This window comes from Protopterus annectens, chromosome 8.part0 (genome assembly GCF_019279795.1).
Source record: "Protopterus annectens isolate FY-2018-M chromosome 8.part0, PAN1.0, whole genome shotgun sequence".
NCBI lineage: Eukaryota > Metazoa > Chordata > Ceratodontiformes > Protopteridae > Protopterus > Protopterus annectens.
The window spans coordinates 861,172,443-861,189,117 of NC_056741.1; the positions used below are offsets into that span (position 1 = coordinate 861,172,443).

The 16,675-nt window shown below is 37.9% G+C and overlaps 1 protein-coding gene across 1 annotated transcript in view; it reads right to left on the reverse strand.

The window, feature by feature from the left end:
* The window catches only part of LOC122808355 (SLIT-ROBO Rho GTPase-activating protein 3-like), an 881,720-nt gene that overhangs the window by 153,459 nt on the left and 711,586 nt on the right, over nucleotides 1-16,675 (reverse strand). The gene's annotated exons all lie outside the window — the stretch shown is intronic.

The following is a 16,675-nucleotide window of genomic DNA, read 5'->3' on the forward strand; positions in this document are numbered from 1 at the left end:
TAAACAGATATTCAGATGAGCTGATACTGCACAAATCAGAGGTCAAAATGAAGAAAAGGCTGGCTGAATGTGAGACTGCTCAAGAAGAGATGTTTCAAAAAAATGGTAGAATTATAGGACAGAGCACATAGGAAAAATCTGTGATTTTCTGCTGTACCAGAGAAACTAGAATAACAGACTGTATTAATTTTATGAAGGCAAAAATAAGTAGCTGGACTGGTACTCAACAAGAGTAACTGTTAATTGAAAGGGCATCCTGTGTGTATGCTCCAAATCTTGCCATGTGAAAGTAGCCAAGCCCTATATTAGTAAAGATGCAAACCTCCCTACAGAAAGACTTGATCCTGAAATAACTGTGGCAAAAGGGCAAAGTAGGTGGAGACAGTGCAGTGTGGAAAATAATTATTCACTCTACAACAGGCAGAACAGAAACAACTTTATTTCAGTAATTGTGGAATGTCAAAAGGCAAGTATGGGATTCACCCTGTTGTATCCAGCTGTCTTCAGAATATTTTTTTCTGGAAGATCAAAGTCTTTTTTGATGCAGAACTAGCTAAGGAGGAAATACAAAACTTTGTCCAGCAAAAAGTGAGCTATCAAGTAGAGGGGGATTCTGCTTCTCATTCTTCTGATAATAAAGCACATAGAAGGACATTGTCAGTGAAACATTTTCCACTGTTCCAAAGGAAAATGATTGAGAGATAGAGAAAAGCACAGGAGTTGACCAGAAGAATTGGGAGCACCTTGTAATTGAACCAGAATCTGCAGCTGGGAAATAGAGAGGAATAAGAAGAGGGCCGGCAACATGGAAATTGCTTCAAAACTGCAAATTATCAATTGAATTTGTGCAATATGTCTGTATAAGAAAAAGTGGAAAGAGTGGACTTTTGTTGACTTTGTTAAACTTGTAGGGAACTGAAAAGCATTTGCTTCACTCCATGTCATTAATACTTGACAATGAGGGGAAGAGGAAGGAAAATGGAAACTCTAAGTAAAACAATTTTTGTTTTTTAATAGTATTTGTATGAAACTTTTCACAATATAAATAGCAAGTTTTATAGTAAAGTATTTTTAGGTGTATGTGATGATGTTACTGAAGTAAACAGATACCTTTTTCTTCTTCATCCCTCATTTTCTTCTTTTTTAGTATTACGAAAAGTTGAGTTGTTGAGGTGAGGGATGGGATGAAAAAGAACACAGATCATAATATATGCAGAGCTGATACATTTTCTCTTACCTTTGCATAGGTAAATGTCTGGATTAAGACCCATAGATTAATTGAATAACAAATTTTAAGTGGAAACAAGTAAATATGAGAGCACTGAATATGCTGAAAAGTTTTCCTTTAGTAATACATATTTTAGATTGTCTATCAGGTTGCAGCAGAGGACTACATTTTTTCTCTCTTATGTTTCCAAGATGACTCCAGCATCCTGAAAAAATATGTGGTAGCTGTAATACCTAGAGACAGTAAATACCAATCAGATCCAGCTTCATATGGGCCCATTTTAATTTTAATCCATTATTATAAAGTATTTAAAGTATTTAGGTCTAACTGCGGTGGTGGTGCTGTGGTAGCGTTGTCGCCTCACAGTAAGGCATCCTGTTCAGTTCTCAGCTAGAGCGTCTTCTGTGTGGAGACATGCGTGAATGGGCATACCTTCGTTGAAGGTTGTGCATCAGGGCTGGCAAATCAGCACGTAAAAATCTACTGCCAATCATTAGCGGACCAGAGTTCTGCTGTGGTGACCCCTAACTGGGAAAAGCCGAAAGACACAACAACATTATAAAATATTTATGTCTATAATGGCAAAAAGAATGCAAAAGGTGATGCCAAAATTGATAAATATAGATCACTGCAGTTTTGTGGAGGGAAGACAAACATTTGACAACATTAACAGAACAATAATGAGTCAGAGAGAAGCAGAATAAAAGAAAATACCTCGACTATTGTTGGGTCTTGATACACAGAAAGCATTCAACAGAGTAAGGTGGGATTTTATGAATAGAACAATGGAAGCATCTGCATTTTCTGATCAATAATAAGGTTAATTGGAAGGATATATGAGAGACTGGAGGCAAAAATCAAAGTGGGAGGGTTCCTCTCTGATAAGTTGTGTCTGAGCAGTGGAGGTTGTGAGGGGTGTCATCTCTCCCTATTGTTATTTTCATTATAATTAGAACCAATGACAAAGAAAACATGGGGCTCAGAAATTCAAGCATATAATTGGTATGGTATTCAGAAAAGTTGGCTTTATTTGCAGATGATATTATTTTATACCTGGTAGAACCAGAAAAGGATATCTCAGTGTTGTGGAACATTCTAAGGGAGTTCTAGTTTTTTTTTTAGGATATAAAATTAATGAAGACAAAACAAAGGCTATTGCTATAAACTATGTGCCCACACATGTATTGGTTCAGCAGTACCCATATTTATGGGAGCATTTTAAAATGAAGCATTGAGAGTGGCTGTGGTGGTACAGCGGTTAGCACTGTCTCCTCACAGCAAAAGGTTCTCTGGTTCAATTCTTGGCTGGGGTGCCTTCTGTCCAGAGTCTGCATGTCTTCATTGCAGTCACATTGGTTTCCTCTGGGTGCTCTGGTTTCCTCCCATATTCCAAAGACATGCGTAGGTGGACTGGACACACTAAATTAGCCATAGGTGAGTGTATGTGCATGAATGAGTGGTGCAAATGAACTATCACAGCAGAGCTTGCCACCTGGTGGTGTAAACCTTGGATCCAGATGATTGTCACTGTGGAAGTGGCACGCTGACCCCATGTGCAAAAGAGGAAAAGGGGTTGAGGATGGATGGATGGATGGATGGATGGATGGATGGATGGATGGATGGATGGATGGATTTAGGAATATGGATTAAAAAGGATTCTGTTATGACAGCTACGGCTATGTGGAAAGAGACTAAATAAAAGACAATGCAACAAAATGAGAAACTGAAAGCTCTTACCCATGGATATGGACAGCAAGAGACAAGCAGTAAAAATGTATTTAGTCTCTTTGCTTTATACACAGGTCAGGAATATTTTTATCAACCAGAGAGGTTGTGAATAGTAGTTAATAAAGAGTTGAAGGATTTTATCTGAGAGAGGAAGAGTGCAAGAGTCAAGTGTGATAAGATGATCATCCCAGTAGAGAAAGGAGGTTTATGATTACCTGATTTGAAGGGATATTTTAGAGTTACACAGTTAAGGCTGTTGTACATAACACAAGCAGAAAGCTACAATTCATAGTGGAAATGGATGATGAAGACGTAAGGGGTGATTCAAGAAATAGGAAAGAGTGGGATTTTGGACACATATTCTTAAAGTAGCAGAAAGTATACTACGAACTAAGCCAACATGGGAGGGGAGAAAGGAGATTATGCCAATAGGGATTACTGCAATTATGGGCACAGAGAATAGGCAAGAGTGTGCTAGAATTTAGTGGAGGAAACTTACAAAGGAATCAACATGTTGGGAATGAATAACTGCAGAAGGAAAATGTAATAGAATGGGAAGAGGTCAAAAAGACATTTCAATTGCAGGCTAGTGATTGCCTTCCCTATCAGAGACTGATATCAGAATATACACAAAGGGAAAGAGACAGGACAATCCTAAATGAAAGACCTGCACTGATTGAGTTGACTGATTTGATTAATGAAACAGACAAAGAGAGTTAAGATGGATTTTGTCTCTGGCTTCTCACAGAGGGTTAGGACTCAAGGAATATGTTTCCTGAAACCAGCTTTAAAAGCAAGAAAGTTAACAACGTGATTAATAATTTTTATGGCACTTTTATAGTATTTTAATTTGTTTAGCTATATAAGTAATGTATAATATGGGTACGTCAAGTGAGTTAACATGTAGATTCGCAAATTCCCAGGATGATGTAGACTTCCCATAACCCATTTTGTTGAGTTTAATTCTTAATGAGTCCCAGAGGTTATGTGTAAATTTGCAGTACCAGAGGATATGTAATAAGTCTGCTATTTTTGATGGCCAGAAGGGGCAAAAAGGTGAGTTATTCAGGAAAAACTTATTTAGTCGTTCTGGCATGTAATAGGCATTATTGTTGACCATTAACTGGGAGAGTATTTGTTTGTATTAAACCATGCTTGTGAGAGCTGAGCATTAGTTATTTCTGCTCGTACACCAGGACAGTATACTCAAACCGTTTAATGGAAAAAACACAAACAATTGCAGGTTAAGCGCTTTCGACTGTACCCCATAGGGTAATAGGGTTTTGTTTTATATACATTTGAATAGGACAGATTTTACATGGAGAATGACCATGTCTCTTTAAATATTTTGGCGGTTTTTCCACTAATTATTTTAATTATTCTATTATTGCACTGGCAATTTGTGTATATATATCACAAGTTCTTTCACTGTATTGTTCTGATGAAGACTGGGGTACAGTCGAAAGCGCTTAACCTGCAATTGTTCGTGTTTTTTCATTAAACGTTTTGAGTATACTGTCCTGGTGTACGAGCAGTTTCCTTATTCTACCATCTGTTTGTTACTGAGTTGTTGCTGCCTGTAATCGTAGTAATTAGTTATTTCTGGATTCTTGTCTTTCCAGTATTGAGACGATGTAAAAGTGGACTGGTATTTTATAGAGGTGCTTAACTTGTATGCAGCTGACAGCATTTTTTGGGGAAGTTTTAAGAACTTGACTAAGGCATGTGTGTTTGCTATTACATTTTCTATTTCTTGTGGGATGTCTCTGAAGATAGATATCTTTTCCACCAGTTGTCTCTATATTATTGTGTATCTGTTATTAAGATTGAGATGATGTTTGATATGTTTTAATGACCTGTTTTTAAGTCTGTATCGATCCCAGACTGTAAGATCTTTGATTTGTGGATATTGATCTAGGTTGATCATTTCATTTCCTATTTTTAAATTTGGGTTCAAGTGTATTGGCTGTAATAGGGTTAAAGGACTTTTTAGTTGTAGGTCTGACAGAAGCGATTGAAAGGTTTTGATTTTGTGTTTAATGGAGGCATGAAGTTTTATATCTTTTAGGTTAGATCCATTTATAAATGGTATGGATTTAGGATTTATATTAGTCTTTAAAACATGAGCGTACCATACATTAACCCATTTTGGAAAGGATTCCGCATATTTTGGGATGTGGTCGGCTATTAAAATCAGATTTAAGAATTCTGATCCCCATATTTGAACTAGTCAAATTATATATTACTCAAAACTGGATAGACAGATCTAAATTAAACTGGAGAATTTACGAATATGGCCCACACTTACATAATCTCACACAAACTCATGATTAATGATAAAAAGAAACAAATACAATTCCTAAAAATATGGAAAAATATCTTAGACCACATATTAGAATAATAAATAACTATGTTATAACTATGTAATTACCCGCATTATTTGTTATGGAAGACCCTCTCTCTAATAACTTTGAAATAAAATCTCTAAGCAGAATAATTAATTGTAAAATAACATATGATTAGTAAAAGTTTATATCTCACCTATTAGTGGCACTATTTGTACAGTTGTAAATAGTTGAGTTCAAAGGTTTAATGTACTTCTTATATTATCTACTGGTCACCTTTTGTTTCCTAATATTATGTCTATATTACCTCAGTTTATTTAGATAAATGTCTTATTGTGTTGGCTAATGTCATTTACTATACAGTAGATAACCAGTTTTTTTTACTTCTGTCATGACAGGATGATATAGATGATTTATGTTAAATGTCTGTATAATGTTTTTCATTTTCTTTCATTGTATATTATTTTTTGTCATTGTTGTTAACATTTAAATCTGAAAATGCAATAAAATATAACTTGGAAAAACAAAGTAATGTATAATATATATGATCAGCTATTTTAATTGACTGGATTTTTTAATTGGATACAGAATTATTGTTGTCAATTGCTTGTTATATAAGAGTGATTTGAATGGATTTGAATTATATGGTCTGAAGAAGCAATCATAAGATTGTGAAAACGCTTACCGTTTTATTTATCAATAAAGTCTTTTTACAGTTTATAATGCCATGTTTCCTGTGTTGGGCTTTGCCTTCATAATGTTCTACTTTTGTGCCCTTACACAAGTTTATTCCTAGAGCTTTTCTTTTTTTTCATTTGATTGAGTTTTTAATTGAATCAAGAACAGATGTTGCTGTTAAAAAAGGAATAATTAGTAGGGCATATAAAATATTGCATGATAACTATAGGAATCAACCAGAGGACAGAAAAGATTAGGAAGAGAGATTAGATAAACAATTCACAAAGAAATAACGGGAGACCATATGTATGGATCCCAAATATGCAACAATATCTACAGGATTTAGGATTTTTGCCTGGAAGTGTTTGCATAGGTACTTTTATACCCCAAGCAGACTCCAAAGAATTTTTCCTCAGATAGATGACAAATACTGGAAGTGTAATGGGGAAGAAAGAGGTGCCTAGGGGCATATGCTTTCAGAGTGTAATGAGCTGGCAGATTCCCTACAGAGTACTCTGTCAGGAATAACTGGACAAGCAAATTAGTGTACCCAAAGAAATGATTTCTTTGAGTTGGGGTACATCAGACTAGTTTAAAACCTGTTCTGCATTTGGCATGCTTTGTCAGAGGTCCAGAGTGTTTCTGCTTGAATCAAAGCCATCCAAAGCTAAGAAAAATAAATTAAGCTTATTTTGAGTTTGGTCTGCACTTCTTCATCTGTATTTTACTCTTTTACTGCATTAATTTGTGCCTTTTTGACTGTTTTTACCGTTTGGACTTGCCTATTACCTGCACTTGTTTTGCAATGAAATATTGCTTAATTAGCATAAACTAGAGCCAGACTTGTTGAATCTAGCCTGTTTTTCATGCACTTGGACTCATATCCAACCATCTTATATTAAGAAGGGCTCTGCTCTTATATTAAGAACTGGCTTTGTTCCAGCAGAGTGGGGAACAGCAACAGTAATCCCCTTGCACAAAGGGGATCGATCCATCAACGGACCCAGGAAACTATCGACCCATAAGCCTAACTAGCCTTATCTGCAAGGTCATGAAAAGAATCATCATGGACCTTATCAATAATGACACAGGCAACCTTCAAACTCATGACCTGACCCAGTTTGGTTTTGTCAAGTGTAGATCTTGTTTATTAAACCTATTGGACATCTTTGAGAATGTCACCAAAACCCTGCATTAGGGCAAAGCACTACATACCACCTATGTTTATTTAGCTAAGGCTTTTGACACAATCTCCCACTCTGGGATCATTGAGAAATTCTCCCGGCTGGGCATTAACCCACACATCATTATATGGGTAGCCAATAGGCTCAATGACAAGAATGCACACTGTCAAAGTTGGGGATTTCACCTCCACAAGTAGACCAGTTACCAGTGGGGTACCACAAGGATCTGTGCTGGGCCCTCTACTGTTTGGAATCTATTTCTCTGAGGTCCAGGCAAAAGTAGATGGCCTGTGGCTTATCAAGTTTACACATGACTACAAACTTGGCGTAGTCATTGAGTCCCCAGTGATGTAACATATTACAGAAGGGGCTGATGCAGACAAATGATTGGTGTAAATGTCACAGACTAAAACTAAATGCAAAAAAATGCCTCATTATCCCCTCTGGCAAAGAAGTAGCCCCTACTAATTATGATATAGATAGTACCCCTTAAAGCTCAAACGCAGTGGTGTGAGACTTGGGAACACAAATTAATAGCAATCTAAACTTCGATCACTATGTGTCCATAGTAGCAAGAAAATGCCTCTACATTGTGCATCTCATAAATAAGGGCATCATATCCAAGACTAAGGAGTTTATAACTCCACTGTACTCGACCCTTATCAGATCACTAATCGAGTACAGTGCTCCCTTTTGTATGTATCTTACCAGACATCTGCAGCAACTGGAGAGACCACAGAGGTTTCTAACCAAGAGAATCCAGGGCCTCCAAAAGTGACTAACATGAAAAGACTGAAATCCCTGTCAGTGTACTCTGTATCATACAGGCTGCTGAGGGGTGACCTGTGGCTGGCCCACAGAGCAGTATCTGACTCTGCCCTAATGAAAATGCCGCACATTTGCAAATCAAATGGGACAAGAGTCACTCAAACCTAGGATTTCAACCTAGCCTGTGTCATTAAAAAAACATGTTGGAGTAACAGATATGTATCCTAGAGATATCCACTCCTCTGGAATAAGCTCCCACTTCATGTGATGCAGAGCTCCTCAATGACCCTATTTAAGCATAACCTTGATAACTGGATGGGTAACTGCAAATTCACTCTGGGGGTGGCACCTATGTCCCTCATGGACAGGGGTAGTTCATGCTGATCACAGAATCACTCTGCTAACATTGACCATCTAGTTATAGTCAATTAGGGTACATGGGTTTTTATATGGCTAAGCCTTAAAAGCCATAGAGCCATTAGCCTAGTAACCTCCTATGAAACTATGGCTCTGAATTGCCTAGCCATACTAAGACCTTGTTAAGTTCAACTCCGGTGACTGCCAACAAAGCAATTACTACAAAACGGAAATCAAAGTCTAAATCAATTATAATTGAAGTAGTGAATATTGTAACAGAAATAAAATAACAGGAAGTGGGAACTTAGAAAGGGGTAGGAGTAAATTAAATAGAAAAAAAATAGAAATTGTGGGAACAAATATATGCAGAAAAAAGGTTTTGGAGGAGGAATGAGGTATAACAGAAGGCAGGAGCTAAACAATTTATGTAATGTTGCTTTAATGATATGGTATAGAACATTATATGTGATGTATATGTCACAAATGATAATTCAAAAAAGGTGTTTAAAAAAGCAGTGGATAAGAGAACTATGTCCAATGTTACTAATAAACACTGTTAAATCTAGACCACTCCAGTAACAAAGAGGTATAAATTCCTGACTATGACCCAGGTGATCCGGGTTCGATTGGCGACTTTGGTAACTTATGGAGTGGCAGGGAGGGATGGGCATACCCACCCTGTGTGGGACAGCACTCAGTCACTCACCCTAAGGGGGAGACCTGGTTCAAAAAAGGGAGTTGCCCTCCAATGTAGCATGAGGACAGGGAATTGGAGTGGGTAGGACACATAAAACAACCCCCCCCCCCGGAAAGAAGCACAGATGGCCAAGCCACCAGGACACACTTAGAATGCACACTGGAGTAGTCCAGGGGAGTAGCAGGATGTCTGGTAGAGTCACTGGTGCCCAGGCCAGTAGGATGAGGCTGAGGATACAAAAAATAATTAAAATGAAAACTGTTCAGTCTAATAAAACATGTAATTCTCTTGATAAACTCAAGGACTCTTTAATTAAATGCTTAATCTGGCCTGTTATTGCTAGCCAAAATTGTGCTACCATAACTGCCAATGATTCTGTCTTTGAACCCTTGGCTGCACAATGGCATAAGATACTTCTATGAATCTTCAGAATCTCATATACAACAGGCAATCTGGGATTCCTGATGAGAAACCTAAACATTTCATTTTTTAGGATTCTTTCATTCATTACTTCATTAATTCAATGAATGAATTCAGTAAGCAAACAATCTATGTCACTATACATTGTTTTTACAAAACTCAGAGTCAATTTTTGCATAACGTTTCACCACATAATATCTCAAAACTGAATTTCTCATACTGTTCATGATTCATAATAATCACATTCCTGTCAACTATTACAATTCTAAGAGTTTTGTCTTGTTCAAAACTAGCTAAAAGGAGTGGAGTCAGTATGACTCCAATTTCTAAACCTTTTACATCTGTTATAATTTTGTTGGTGGAAAAAAAAAGAAATTCCTTTTACACCAGTTCAGCAAGTGTGATTACAACATAATCCATGGTAAAATTAAATAAACTGGGTTTCTTTTAAGTACTATTTTTATTTTTAATCTCTCGTCTACAGAAGTGCACTTTCAGATTTAAATTCCAAATAGGCAATTTAAAAGTAACTGAAGTTGCAGGCAAAGTACCCCTTTTACCTAGAACAAACAACAGCCCTCTGGTAAAACATTCATTTCTTCTAAAGTCAGTTCTTATTCACTTAAATATATAATGTTGAATGTTCCATACTTAACAGCCGGATCAGTTAAACACTCAGAACATTTGCCCTTGCTCCCTTCAATTCCACTTATCTCTAAACTGATTCTTCGGGTAAATGGACCTCCTTCCACTGTTTTTTTTCTATAAAACTCCTCCGTTAAGGTTGAATGCTCAAAACCAGCAGAAGAATTAATTCTGGAATGTACACTAAAGATGTAAGCCCCTTGTTATGAAGACAAGGCAACAAAATTGAAAAAAAAAAAAACAAGCTATGGTCAGTTAGGCAAGGGAATGGATAGACTAGATGGGCCCAAATGGTTCCTGTTTCTCAAAACATTCCATGTTTCTGGGTTAAGGATTATTACCTTCCTGATGGATCTGTACATGAATAAAATCAGGATGTCATTTTCCTCTGAATCTTCCATGGCTTATTTCTTAAAGATTTAAGTTTGTGTCCTTTTCAGTCCAAACACTGGCCAAAATAACATCATAAATTATAGAAATACAGAGATACAAGAGTGTGAGAGAAAAAATAGCAAGGCTGATGAAGTTCGAAATACTGTAAATAAAGCATTTTTAAATTTGGTCAATGAACAACTGAAAGTAATATTTCATTTATGCTCTAGGAAAAATTACCAAGGGTAGAAAACCTCATATTTTAATTAACATTTTTTGTTAGGGGTTTTATAGCCAAGTGTTCTGATTGAAAAAATAGTTGTCCCTAGCAATAAATGACAGTACAAAACAAAGTTCAATATATGCCAAATGTAACAAATTTCCATCTCAGTAGTTAAGGCATGTTGAAAATGTTTAGATACTATGGCTGTAGGTACTGCTATGGGGAATGCACCAAATGTATGTGCCACAGACTGAACTGTGAAATATTCTTTTATGACTAAACATTAAATGATAGAGCCCATTATTAAAGACATCTAGCAGCCATGCTTGTTTGTTGTATTAACATAATTAGGCTGGTCTTCTTACATTTGAATGATGCCACATGTACTTAAGCCAGCTAAGCTGAGAGGGACAGATTCAATGTGCTCCAGCTAAAGAATGTGAGGCAGTTATCATAGGTGAGGGAGAGGGAGGCATTGTCCCGAAAACCATTAAAATACTTCCACTGGAAGCCCACAAAGTCTATTAGTCTCAGCTGAAATGCTAGTGCATCTTATGTTAGAAAACAGCACAAAGAAGTTGTAATTCTGTGTTTATTCCTGTTACGCTCATCATCTACCTACTCTTCCCCAGACTTCGTCAACAAAGATAACTACAAAAAATACTGAATTTAAATGTTTTGAAAGTAGGGAAGGACAGATATCACACAGAAATCATAAATGGAAAGGAGGAAGAATAAGAAACGTGAGACAATAGGAAGACATAATGCATGAAGGATGCAAACAAAATACTGGATAAAATATTGAGTCAGCTTAATGTTGATCTTGTAGGCGAATGCATTGACTCTGCATGCTGAAAGAAACATGGACTATGCTGGAGAGCGATCAGGACAGGACAGAAATGGAATATGGGCATAGAAATGAGATGATGTGAACATAAAGGTTGAGCAAGACAGTATAATCAGGACGATGATGATGATGTCGATGAAAAGTAAGAAGGGTGGGCCTATGATGTTAGCCTTAAGGTTAGAGAAAGAGATCTTGTCAGGGGACTAAAGGATTCAGATCAGCTTCAGCACAGAATTATGGTCATTTCAGGAACAAAAAGTATACATATGAAATGAAGAAGAGAATCACAGACTTTGAAATCCTAATGCTTTTACCAGAGGACAGAGAGGTGCCTACGTCCACAGTAGGAATGGAGGGAGAATGGTACAAACAGTAGTGGAGCCCAGACTAAAGTAGAGAATAACAAACTAAATGAATAAAGTGAACATCTCAAAGCTAGTCTTCACCACTGTGGATGGGATAACATGGACAGAGGTGACACAGCCATCAGCCAGCTGTGGTCCTACAATGGGGTAATTCACAAACCTTAAAGTAACGCTGGGAAGCACAGCAAGAACACTGGTCAGGTAATATGTGGGGAAGGGACTTTCTTCTATTAGGAAACACAGCAGAAAGCAATGTGGAAGTGTGTCGGGCTGAGGAGAGAGAAAGTTGTGAGAATACATCATGGAGAGAGTATTGAACTAATATAAACTATGCATCAAGAAGGACACAAGAAAAATAAACCATGTGAGAGGAAAAAGGAACAGCTAATAATGAAAACAGACAGATACAATGTATGAAATGGTTTTAAGAAAGAAATGTGTACAATAATAAGATATTAATGTAGCTCTTAGTACACCAGATTAGATGCAGCAAATTTTATCTGCCAGGCCCAGACAGCTCTACAGAAACAGATGGCAATAGGTGAGAGAACTGGAAAATATAAATTATTCAGATACATTAGATGAAGGCAGTATCAGCAGAGACCATGCTCCCAGGAAAAGGTAGTATTTCAGAATGCTAGAGATTAAACAGAAATTGTAAGTAAATAGTATGCTTTAGTACTGACAAAGGAATAACAAGGTAGGATACCAGCATGGGATAGTAAGTCAGATATAAATATGACAGATGGAGACAAACAGAAAAATGTGAGGAACAAGAACCAAAAGGAAAACTTTGAGGAGATCAGGCACAGTGCTCAGGTCAACTGCATGCAAGTATGTGTGTGTGTGTGTGTGTGTGTGTGTGTGTGTGTGTGTGTGTGTGTGTGTGTGCGCGCGTGCATGTGTGTGTGTGTGTGTGTGTGTGTGTGTGTGTGTGTGTGTGTGTGTGTGTGAGTGTGTGTGTGTGTGTGTGTGTGTGTGTGTGTGTGTGTGTGTGTGTGTGTGTGTGTGTGTGTGTGTGTGTGTGTGTGTCTGCGTGTACTATGCGTGTGTGTGTGTGTGTGTGTGTCTGCGTGCATGTGTTTTTGGGTTCCTATGTTACCACAATGCATGGTCTGGTATGGAGAACACTAGCATGGTTTAATCTGACAATACAGTGTTTGACTCACAGAAAAAGTAATTAACTGCTAATGAGGTATTCCTCAGAAAAGCTTTACTTTGATTTTGAATCAGAGATTCTTGTTGTCATACTTATTAGTAAATTCACAGTAGCCAATAAATGCTGGCAGTGAGAATCTCTCTGAAGGCCAGTCGTGCCTTATGTGCATTCAAAGGTTTTACAATATAGACAGATGCATGTATACAAATTAAAAACTGAAGGTATAAGGTGGAGTACTCAGGGAGAAAACCAAGGAAATATACGTTTTTCAGTTACATGAATCTTTAACTGATCACTGCAACAAATGTAAACCAGTAAAGGTGCTATGTTTTTTTTTTTTTTTTTTTTTGGGGGGGGGGCAGGCAGGAAGGATCTGTATGCCCATCCTGCAGTGATGGTGGTTCCTATCAGACAAACACTACTGCTTTAATGACAGGGTCTTGGCTGGACAGTAGGGGCCCATTATGATGCAAGACATGGACATGACCACAAATCCTGCAATGGTATCCCTTAATGGTGCATGTAGAACAACATGTATGCCTGGATGAGAGATCAAAGATGGCCCTTGCAATGAGTCAAATGTGCTCATATTACCAACATAGGGTTAGGCAAAAAAGAAAAAAAAATCTGTCACTGCTAGGATGATGGCTGGTGAGAGCACAAAGCACCCTTATGGCTGCCTGCTTTAGAAAGAGTTGTATCTGATCAAGGGGATGCTTGATGGTCAGTGGGGGGCTGTATTAAGAGCAATACAAAAAAAATTCCAAGGAGATTAAAGTACATGAGATATCCATCTGGAGTACTGTACTTACTTTTGATGGCCTTAGCACTGCCCTATATAAAATGTGGTCAGCAGCTCTAAAGTGCAGTCCCTTACCATTTAAGGAGAAATGAAGGTTACGCTGGTGCAAAGCACACAAGTGAAATTTATGAGAGGGGTACGGTAAAGGGACACTAGGTACCTACTAGAAGAAAAACAAATAAGTGAGCATATGGTATGGACATGACACCACTCTCTTATTAATGACACAAGTAGTAAGGGTGAAGTCCATAAAATGCACTGAAAACTGAGAAGGGGGGATAGTGATGACAGCTAAAAGAGAACCTATTCAAGACTGACATAAGGAAACAATGTCATGGAAAGAGCAGAGTGGATCCAAAATGATTAAAATACCACTACTGCTGTCAATAAGCTTAAAATATATTCACAAAATATTGTATCCCCATATGGAGGGGGACTACTGCATTCAAACTTTAACTCTGGATAACCACATTTACAGGAAAAGATCAAGTGCCCCAGTTGTCTGAATTTAGTTTCAGGCAGCTGGGAACAACAAATCTGGCTTTGTCACACCAGACTGCCCCCAGTGCTATGAAAACAATCTGGAATACATTGTCAGATTCAGTGAAGGAGTGCAGTATAAAATGAAGGATAAAGGATGCCTGGTACAGTAAAAAGACTGGATGGAAAAATGGGAAGGGAAAGGTAGTTGGGGACAGCCATATCATAAGGTTAGCTGCACCACTATGGTGGACTTACTTGATCACAGGTCTTCTTCCATCAGTTTCTATGTAAATTTGCATGGCTATTCATATATGCAATCTTGAATACGTCATAATGTGCAGACCAGTAAATGACATTGTGTTATTCAAGTTATGATCTCAAAACTGTGCTTACACCCTGTGCTTTTCCAGGTTTAAATACAGCTTTGAAAAATAACTCCATTATATTGTTGCTCATGGATTTTGTCCTTATACTATGTGAATGAGATGGCCAAAATAACAGGGTACATAAAGATGTGCAGGACTGGTTCCTACCCATAGCTGAACTCATGGATTGGTTAGCATAGCTAAATAACACATTTCAGCACAAAATGAATTCAAGGATTGTGTCAGGTAATGATTTATCATGTGTCTACTGTAGGGGATTATGGGATTATCTTACATCTGCTGCTTTCCTTCTTCACCATTCTACTGGAGAAATAATGTGATACAACACTATCATGCTTGTTCATGCAGCAAATCATGGGAGCCATGACAGGAATGCAACACTTATGTGATAGATAATCACATGGATGATCATAAAAGAATAACAAATAGTACCTTTACTGAAATGCAGAAGCAGATAACTCATTTGTAACGTGCTGTTGTAGGGTGCTTTACCACCCTTCACCCTCCAACACCTCTGCTAGTTACATATAGTAACTCTGAGATGACTCTGTCTTGGGGTAAGAAGAATTCATTGAGATACCATAATGTTAGTCCTTTCATACAAATCACAATAACAACACATTAGTGACTGCACGTGTGAGTATTGACCAGTAATGTTTCACACTCCTGCCTGGTACCCCATTTACGTGTATTGCTGACCAGACATCTGAAGTCATGGAGATAATGCCATGACGTTACAATTTACACCCAACCTGACAAGTGAAAGCAGCCAGCCGAATGCTTAAATCTGCAAAACAAATTTAATTCCCAAGTAAATATAAAGGACACCACCTTGGCCAAACTCTCCACAGTAACAAGCTGACTATCAAGTTCTGGAATGGTATCTTGCAGCAATGTTTGGTTACATACATTACTAATGGTAAAATGAAGGCCAAGAGGCAGTCTGAAAATACGATATTACCATCAAACAATGACTGTCCAATATGTTTGCTGTTATGAGTTTTCTTGCAATAAGAACAGAAAAAGAAATGTTTTCTTGCAATAAGAACATAAAAATAGCCAATATTATCCATCCTAATGATATATCCCTCATCAGACCACCACCAAGCCCCTATCTCTAATATCCGTCCTAATGATATATCCCTCATCAGACTACCACCAAGCCCCTATCTCTAATATCCATCCTAATGATATAGCCCTCATCAGACCACCAAGCCCCTATCTCTAATATCCGTCCTAATGATATATCCCTCATCAGATGACCACCAAGCCCCTATCTCTAATATCCATCCTAATGATATATCCCTCATCAGACCACCACCAAGCCCCTATCTCTAATATCCGTCCTAATGATATATCCCTTATCAGACCACCACCAAGCCCCTATCTCTAATACTGCAATGACTCATTCATTTCCCTTTAAAATAAAAGACAACCTACTTATTTCCAGACCCTAGTGAGAACCCTGCAGCCCATTTATTCCTAGAACCCAGTCAGAGTCCTACACCCCATTTTTTTCATTGAACCCAGTGAAAGCCTTACAACCCATTCATTCCCAGACAGCCCTATAGCTGATACGTTCTATCATGTGCGTAAGCCTTTAGGCATATTTGCTCTCAGTAACAGTGAGAGTCAGGTATGGAGAACAGGACATCCTCTGTGCAGGGGCTTCTGGCAAACAAATCTCAGCTTCTTGACATGGGACATCACATAATTATGTCATACTATGCAGAACCCATACATGCTCTTACAAATTTGGGAATATCCTCCTGATTCAGCAGCATGTGCCACCCTGAGTCAATGGCTGGTACCTGTAATACTTCAACCCTCCTGTGAGATCAGCGGTGCAAGACAGCTAGCTTCCTCCCCCTGAGTACGGGCTAGTTGGAAAAGGCCATTTAATCCCTCCCACCTCTACTTTGTCCCTTGCAACACATGAACTACTAATCAAACTTGGGTCATAGTCATAGGTTCACTCACATATACCA